This window comes from Echinops telfairi, unplaced genomic scaffold (genome assembly GCF_000313985.2).
Source record: "Echinops telfairi isolate 266 unplaced genomic scaffold, ASM31398v2 ScPeMD7_1;HRSCAF=3_0, whole genome shotgun sequence".
Taxonomy (NCBI): domain Eukaryota; kingdom Metazoa; phylum Chordata; class Mammalia; order Afrosoricida; family Tenrecidae; genus Echinops; species Echinops telfairi.
In genome coordinates this window covers 67,500,681-67,510,331 of record NW_022103896.1, presented here as the reverse complement: position 1 = coordinate 67,510,331, position 9,651 = coordinate 67,500,681, and positions in this window count along the sequence as shown.

The following is a 9,651-nucleotide window of genomic DNA, read 5'->3' as shown; positions in this document are numbered from 1 at the left end:
AGAGACTGGTCTCTCATTGACACTAGACAACATGTTCAAGATATGCAGATGAAGTCTCACCGTCCTTGTTTCCAGCTTGTTCCCGCAGTCCAGGACTCTTTGGATATTCACCACCAACACCATGATTCAAACGCATCAATTCTTCTCCTGGCTTCCGTATTCAAGTTTTCGTGTGCACATGAGGTATATGATTGGGGCAGGGACATCTTGGCCTCAAAGCGACATCTTTGCTCTTTAACCCTTTAAGGAAGCCGATTGCAGATTTGTCCATGGCAATGCTTTGTGGGATTTCTTAACAACTGCTTCTAGAGCCTTGACTGGGGTTCCAAGTAAAATAAAATCTTTGACAAAGTCATTGTTCCTTCCTTTATTGCTTGTTCCAGTTGTGAGAATGTGTCTTTCCTTTGAATTAAGTTGTCATCCATACTTTGATCTTCCTCAGTAAATTCTTCATGTCCTCTTTACTGCCATTTAGCAACATTGCCTTATGCATATGTTAATGAGGGTTCCGCCAATCCTTTTGATGTGTTCTTCTTCCAGAGTCTCCGATTATTTTCTCAGCGTACAGATTATGAAAGGATACAACCTTGACACACACCTTTTCTTACTGAAAGCCCTGCAGTATCCCCTTGTGTTATTCAATGACTGTCTCTTGATCTATGCACAGGCTCTAAATGAGCACAATTGTGTTGGAATTCTCATTCTTCCAATGTTATCCTTAGAGGTTATTAAGGAAGCCAACTAGATGTCATATTTATCTTTTTAATGTCTTTGCCACTTTTTAGATATGAGAGCTCCTTGGTCACATACACATACAAATACAATGTATTGTATAATTTGACCCAAACATATTCACACGCTGGCTTCATTTTCTTTTCAAAGAAGTGGTCTAATTTAGCCAATGCCAAAATTTAGACTGAATTGCTTTAAAAAGGTGGCAAAATAAAAAGCATGAACCTAAACCATTAAATTATATTTAAGGAAATGATAATAAAGCAAAGTTTATATTAGTATAAAGCAAATGTCTCACATTAATCAACAAGGGAATTTAATCTGACATTTTGAAATAAGAAGGAGGAAAAGGAAGAAGATATGTGGAGTCAGAGACTGCTGAGAGATCCTGAAAATGTTATTAAAATATTCTTTGTTGTCACTATTGTTCCAGCCAGCATAAAGAAGCTCGCTGGGCGGATTGCCTCGGCCACTTTCCTCTTGGAAGAGATGAACTAATGGGGCAGGCGGGAACTGCACAAAGAGAGGGCTGGGCTACACACTCATCCAGATGGGTGGTGGAGCGAGGTTGCTACTGAAGTAAAAGGGTCACTAAGAGAGAAACCAACTTTATGACTTTTTTCCCAATGATTCTACAAAACCCTGGAAACAATCTCAGCAGTGCAATTACAATTATTAGAAAGCATGGAGGGCTGAGGTAGACTTCCTAGATTTGAATGCCAACTTCATCACTTATAGCTCAATGACTCCCCAACCACGGTCACCAAACCATCCTGGGCTTCCGTTTCCTCATCTGCCGAAGGAAGATAATTAAGAGCTCTTGTTTGGTAAGGTTGTTATGAGAATTCATACACTGGCCTATATGTAGATCCTTACAAGAGGGCCTGAAATTAAAAAAATAATAATGTGTCTTGTTAAGTTAAAAAAAAAACAATAATGAAAATTTCACTCCTCTCCTGAAAACCTTCTAATCTCTTCTCATCTAACTCAGAGTACAATTCTAACTCCTCTCTGTGGACTGTCTCACATTCGCTGTTCTCCATTTTTGTCGGACTTAATTTCCTACGTCTCTCTACCAATTGGCTTGCATTTTTAAGCTCTTTTGTGCAATATAACTGGCTCCTGGCCATGAAATATGACCCAAAGGCCTAGCATTTGGTGACAATTTCCTGGTTTCCCAGTTTTATCACTAGATAAAACCCAAGCCCCAAAGTCCTAGGCACACTGGCCCTGGTCCATAAAAACTTCTCAGAATTCCTCATATCATTTTTTGGGGTTATTGCCTGATATCAGGGTCCACTGTGACCTTGAAAGCCTCCTATTGAAATGACAGAGCCGCCAGCAGCCTGGGCTACTGAATGGGCAGTTACTGCCCTCCTTCCCATTGGACTTCACGTGAACACATATGATCCAAACTCCCTGCCATCCCATCGATTTAAACTCATGTTAACGCTATAAAAGTTATCCGTGGCTGTAAGTCTTTACAAGGGCAGAGCAGACCGCCTCTTCTGCCTGGTAGGTCTGCACCAATGACAATGTAGCTAATAGTCCAATGCTTACCCAGCCAGTGCTTGCCCAGCGACAGTCCAATCGGAGCTCCTACGAGCTGAAGTCACTCAGTGGTAGTGAGTTTGGGTTTGGGGGTTTTCTCCAGAGCAGTGGCTGTTGGGTTTGAACTGCCAACTCTTTGCTTAACCTTCCAGTGCATACCCAAATTGCATTAACTAATAAACCAATTACTGTGGCGGTCCTTCCGGTCTCCTTCCTGCTTCATGAACAAACTAAACTTGCACCAGAATCCTCTGTTTCCATTGGCAGCCTGGCTAACTTCGTTGCATCCTTGCATTCTTTGCTCACCGCCCGTTTTCTCCAGCACCCCCAGGACCAGTCTGTTCCAAATAGCAGCCCACCCTCCCCGCCTACTCTTTGTTGTCATAACAGAAGCAACTTGTATTGTGTACGGCATAGATCATTCTCATTCCTTGTGTCTACTGTTCATTGTTTGCCTGCCCCACATAAGTTCTACAAGGGGTTGAGGGCTTTTCTGATGACCACTGTTTATTACTTATTATGAACAGATATTAGGTCACAATAAGCTTTTCTATTGTTACTTATTACCCAATAAACGTTATTAGTTCACAATAACTTTTACTTCTGGTTCGCATCCATATTTTTCAAAAGGGAATTTAAATTAAATAAATTTCACGTTACCATAGTGATTGTAGCAATGGACTCAACCTTAACAACTATGAAGTTGTTGTCAGACCTGGCAGTGCTTTGCTCTACTACGCATGGCAATGAGTTTGGGTTGCTATGTGAAGGCTAACACAACATGTAACAACAACAAAAACTACAACAAGATCACTACATTAAAATGTCAGTATCTTAAAATTACATAGATTCCCTTTACTTACTAGCCATGTAGTATTTCCTACATTTTTAATGCTGTAACATTAAAGCTAGCAATCGCTTAATGATGAGACTGCCTATTTTTGCTTCTCTGTGCATATTCCACTGGGCTGATAACCACAAGGTCATCAGTTTGAAACCACCAGTTGCTCCACGAGAGAAAGAAGAAGCTTTCTACTGCCATGAAGATATGCAGTCTCAGAAACACATAGGGGTAGTTCTGCTTTCCTGTAGGGTTGCTGTGAACCAGAAAACATACGATGGCAGTGAGTTGGAATTTTTTTGAGTTTGAGTGCTTGAATAAGTATTTGTATGTCTCAGTAGTTCTGGATGTTCCTAAGAGTGTTAAAGCGTTTGTGTAGCAAATATTGTTGTTGGGAGTTGCCATCAATCAACATCTACTCCTGGGGATATTCACAGGACTAAATGTTGCCAAATGCTGTGCCATCTTCATTGCTGAAGTCACTGAGTACTTTGAATGTCTTCCAGTTTGGGTAGAGCCTTTAGGTGGCACAAGCTGGTAAATTCCCAGCTGTTAATGAAGAGGTTGATAGTTCAAAACCACTCAATGGTGCTTTGGGAAAAAGGACTTGAAATAGGTTGTTGTTGTCTTTGGTTGCCATCAACTCAGCCCCTACTCATCGTGACCTTGTATACAACAAACTGGAAGCATTGCCCTGTCCTGCCCCATCTCGCATTTGTTCTTCTGTTTGAACCCATTGTGGCAGTTCACCTCATCAAAGGCCTTTCTCTTTTGCTCTATACTGTACATCCACTTTAGCACGAAAAATGTCCTTCTCCTGATAATATATCCAAAGAATCCAAAGAATGAAGTCTCACCAAATTTGCCTCTAAAGAGCCTTCTGGCTGTACTTCTTCCAAGATAGATCTGTTTGTTGCTTTGCAATCCATGGTACTTTCAGCATTGTTTTCCAATACCATAATTCAATTGCATCTGTTTTTCTTTGGTCTCCCTTACTCAATGGCTACCCTTCCCAGGCCTAAGAGTCCATTGAAAATGCCATGGCCTGGGTCAGATGTACCTCTGTCCTCAAAGTAGCATCCTGGTTTTCAACACTTTAAAAAGGTTTTGTACAGTTAGTATATCGAATGTAATATGAAATTTGATGTCTGGCCTACTACTCCTGTGATCATTGATTGTGGATCCAAACAAGATAAAATCCTTGACAACTTCAACCTTTTCTCTCTTTAGTATGCTGTTGCCTATTAGTCAAATTGTGAGGTTTTTCGTCTTCTCTAAATTTAATTGCAATCCACACTGAAGGCTGTCATCCTTGATCTTCATCAGCAAGTACTTCAAGTCCTTCTCACTTTCAGCAAGCAAGGTGTGTCATCTACATTTCGAAGGTGGTTAATAAGCCTTCCTCCAATCCTTATACCCCATTCTTCTTCATGTAATCCAGCTTCTCTATTTGCTCCCCAAACAGATTGAATAAGTATGTTAGATGATACAAACCTGACATGCACCTATCCTGATTTGAAACTACAGGGTCCTCCTTTCTGTTGGTACAACTGCCTCTTGATCCATGTACAGATTCCACATAAGCACAATGTAGTGTTCTGGAATTCTCATTCTTCTCAAGACTGTCCATAGTTTGTTACAATCCACGTAACTGAATGCCTTTGTATAGTCAATGAAACACAAGTAAACATCTTTCTGAGCCAAGATCCATCTGACATGATCAATGATATCCTTGTTCCACATGCTTTTATAGCCAACCTGAACCTCTGGCAGCTCATTGTCAATGTACTGCTGTGATCATTGTTGGATGATCTTCAGTAAAATTATACTTGCATGTAATATCAATATATGATATTGTTCTATAATTTACACATTCTGTTGGGTCCCTTTTCTTTGGAATCTTTTCCAGAGAGATAGCTAAGTAGTGGCCTTCCAAATGTTTTGACATATAGGAGTAAGTACTTAATGCGCTTCATCAACTTGTTGAAACACTTCTGTTGATATTCCATCAATTCCTGGAGCCTGATTTTTAGCTAATTCTTTCAGCACAGCTTGAAATTCTTCCTTCAGTACTATTGGTTCTTCCTCTGAGGCTACCTCTTGAAATAGTTGAATGTCAACTAGACATTTTTGATACAGTGGTTCTGTGCATTCTCTCCATCTCTTTTGGATGCTTCCTGAATCATTCAATATTTTGTCCATAGAATCTTTCAGTACTACAACTCAAAGCCTAAATGTTTTCTTGACTTCATTCAGTGTAAGATTTGCTGAGTGTATTCTTCTGTTTTAGTTTCCTAACTCTAGGTCTTTGCACATTTCATTATATTATTTTATTTTGTCTTCTCAAGCTGCTCTTTGAAATTTTTTGAAATTTTCAGCTCTTTGACTTCATCATTTCTTCCATTTGCTTTAGCTAATCTACACTAAGAAGCAAGTTTCAGGGTCTCTTCTGATATCCACTCTGTTCTTTTCTTACTTTTGAATCTTTTAAATGACCTTTTGCTTTCTTAATGAATGATGGTCTTGATGTCCTCCCACAGCTCATCGGGTCTTTTATTCTTAGTCTTAAATGCATCCAATTTGTCCTTGAGATGTTCTCAAAATTCAGGAGGGATATCCTCAAGGTCATATTTTGCCTCTCATCATATTTTCATTTTCTTTAGCTTTTAACTGGACTTGCATATGAGCAATTGGTGGATTGTTCCACAGTTGTCTCCTGGCCTTATTTTAGGTGCTGTTATTGAGCTTCTCCATCAACTCTTGCTACAGATGTTGCTAATTGTATTTCTGTGTATTCCATCTGAAGAAGTCCACGTGTATAGGTACTATTTGTATTATTGGGGGGTAAAAACAATATCTTTGAATAAGTAATTGGTCTTACAAAGTTCTATCATGAGATCCCCAGCTTCATTTCCATTACCAAGATCATATTTTATAACTATTGTGCCTTCCTCCTTGTTTACAAATTTTGAATTTCAATTGTCAATAATTATCAATGCATCTTGAGTGTATGTTTGATCAATTTCAGACTGAAGATCTTGGTAGAATTCTTCATTTTTTTTATCACTAGCTTTAGTGGTTGATGAATAAATTTCAAACATAGTTGTATTGACTGAATTTCCTTGAATGCAAACAGATATAATTCTTACATACACTATTGTATTTCAAGATATATCATGAAATGTTTGTTTGACAATTAATGTGAAGTCTTGATTGCATCATTCACCATATACTGAGCCATATTAGTTTCTGATTCAAAATAGCCAATATTAGGTCATTTCAGCTCATTGATGCCTAAGATATAGATCTATTTAATTTTTAAGGACTTACAATTTTCTTAGATTTATACTTTCCACATTCCAAATTCTAAACAGCTCTTTCTCAGTCATATTTTGAGTGTTTACTGACCAAAAGGGCTCACCTTCTGGTCTCATCTCTGACAATGTTCTTCTGTTCATTAGATTTTCATTAACTGACAATGTTTCAATGCATCCATAAGGTTTCCTGCTTCATTGTCTGTTCTTAGTCTGGAAGTTCTGTTGAAACCTGTTTGTGTTGGGTGAACCATAACCTTCACCACCACAGCAACACACAGGCTCCCACAGTACGACACACGGACAGACAACCAATGGACTGGAAATACACTTCTGAAAAATTATTGAAAGATCTTGTGGAGCCTAGTTGTACTCTGACACATATGGGGTCACAATGAGTTGGAACTTACTGGACAGACACTAGTTGGCTTGCCTCCACACTAGGGTGCTCATCTTCCAGTATTATATGGGACAATACACTGCTATGGGCTCATGGGGTTGTTTTCCTTGGCTAATTTTCAGAATTAGATCTCTAAATCTATCTTCCTAATCTGTTTTAGTGATAGCACTGCTGAAGTCTGCCCAGCATAGGTGACCATTTGGATATTTGAAATGCCAGTGCCACGGGAATCAGGAACTTATCAACCCCTCCAGTAAAACAAGCTGACAGGCGGGTAGTGGCACTTAATAATCATCCATTTAAATTGCACATTCTAAAGCAAGTCCGACGTGTAGAATCTTTGCGCAGGTTGAAGAATCAATTGGTTCTTATATGCTTTAATTAGTCAAAAGAGAAAGAACTTGTTTGCCACATGTGGGTGTTTTTTTTTGTGCTCAGAACAGACTTCCTATACCTGTTTTTAATGCCAATAATTGTGATGTAGAGATCCACAGGTCATAGTTTGCGCCTTCTTTTCATCCCATCAATAAATGGAACACGAGGTATCCCTTGTTCTGTGGCACTCTTTTTGGTTCAAGGCTCCCGTCAATCCGGATTTGGATTTGGCAGCAATCGCATCCCTGAGTGATTGCTTTCAGAGAGCGAGGAGCTCCTGTGTTCAAGGTAAGTTACCATGGAGAAAGTCCCCAATCCGCTGATAAGATTGGTATGATTCTGGAAAAGATTAAACAACCCACCACTGTGTCATGCCATTGTTTATTATGCACCTCTGAGAGCTGTTTCAGAACTGCTGTTAACTCTGAAGGGGGCCCATTCAGAGACGCTGCCTAATTAGAGGTAAGTTTTGAATAATTACTTGCCTATATTCCAATCCCAAAATTTTCAGAAGTCATTTTTTTCATTTATTTTGAATTTATTTGCCTTTGAACTTGTAAGAGAAAAATTTCATTTTGGAGCAGGTTCGGGTTTCAAAAAAAAGAACAAAAGACAGAGTTTCATTTACTCTCACCTATGATTAACATTTTGCATTTGTGTGATATATGGATTATAACTGATGAATGAATATTGATACATTATTAGCTAAAGTCCATAACTTATGGTACATTTCCTTGCCCTCACATTGACTAGGCTCTGCTAAGGAGTTCCCCTTGAGGGCAGCCATCGAACAGGGAGACGACTCTGAGAGTATTTCATGGAGGTTACTTTGCATGCCACCCACACTCTCCTTTCTGGAATCACAAAGAGATTTTTCTCCGGTCTCCACTATGTGAACCTGGCGAGGGTCACGGAGGTGAGACTTGAGAAGTGTGGGACACCAGTCAACTGGCTCTCCGGTTTTCCCTCCCCAGCTAGTCCGCGCTCCTCCTCCAGCAGTGCGTCACTCATGGCTTAAGCTGTTTTCCAGCTCCGGACTGCAGCAATCGTTGTTCCCAGTGAGCCGTAGTTCCCAACATTCACCTCGTCAACAGTTTTCAAGGTGTCAATTTGCACTCTGGTTGTAATTCTCTGATGGATCTTTTAAAAATGCTGTTTTTCAGTTTCTTCAGCTTTTTACTTATAGGATTGGACGTGATTATTTTCAGTAGGATAAATTCCAAAGGCCTTTCTTTTTTTTTTTCAAACACGAGCATGTTCCCATGCTCCATGTAGACTTGTCTTGTGGGGGGCCACCATTCACCTCCCTACAGTGTGCAAGGACAGTGAAACATGGGAGAGTCAGAAACCAGCCTGATCACCTTGTTTTTCAGGTCTAGCACGTTTTCTGCCTTTAATGGGCAAAGTTTTACCACTTTTCTATTGCTCTCTCACTCACTGGTTCCAACTCAGAGCAACCCAATAAGACAGGGTAGGACTTCCCCGGTGGGTTTCTGTGATTGTAACTCTTTTGAGAAAGTAGAAAGCCTCATTTTTCTCCCAAGGAGCTACTGGTAGTTTTGAACTGCTGCCCTTCTGTATCGCAGCTTCATGTGTACCCACTATGTAACCAGGGATCTTTGTGTTCTAAACCCACTCACTGCCATCAAGTCAATTCTAAATTGACCCTGTTCGTTTCTGAGACTTTCACTCTTTCAGGAAGTAGAGCGTTTCATCTTTCTCTTGCTGAGTGGCTGGTGGTTTCAAACTGCTGACCTTGCAGTCAGCAGATCACTGTGTAGCCACTAGGCCACCAGGGTTCCTGTCTTCACTCTCTATTAGTAGAAAATATTTGAGTTTTCCTTTTGTGGCAGGTTTCTGTCTTACACAAGTCCCAACCTTTGAAGGTGTACTGCATTTGCTTAGGATTTTTGCTTTAGGCATTTAAAATGATTTTTTTTTATTCTACTTGCCAAAACCGCATAGAATTTGTTAGAAAGTATGTTAGTGTTTCTTGTGGTAGCAAATATTACCAAATGTAAGGGTGTTAAACAGAAAATATTTATGTCTGATAATGGGTCTGTAGGCCAGCTGCATCAAGACTAGGCTGCGCTTTACCCAGGCTAAAGGAGCAGTCACTCATTGGACAGGATCTTCACACTGCCGTCTCTGATGTCAGTCAGAAAGCCTCATGAGTATATAGTAAAAACAAAACAGAAACACTGCCATCCAGTTGATTTCTACTCATAGCGACCTTATACAGGGTTCCAGTTCTGTCCATCGGCATAGGAGCAGACAGCCTCATCTTCCCTGGATGGATCAGCTGGTGGGTTTGAACCCCAGACCTCTCAGTTAGGACAGTGCTTTCCTGACAGTGCTTAAGGATGAAGATATATCATCTTATACTAGATACTACTACTATCTTATACATGTTATGCTAGGGAGGGAAACTTCAAAAC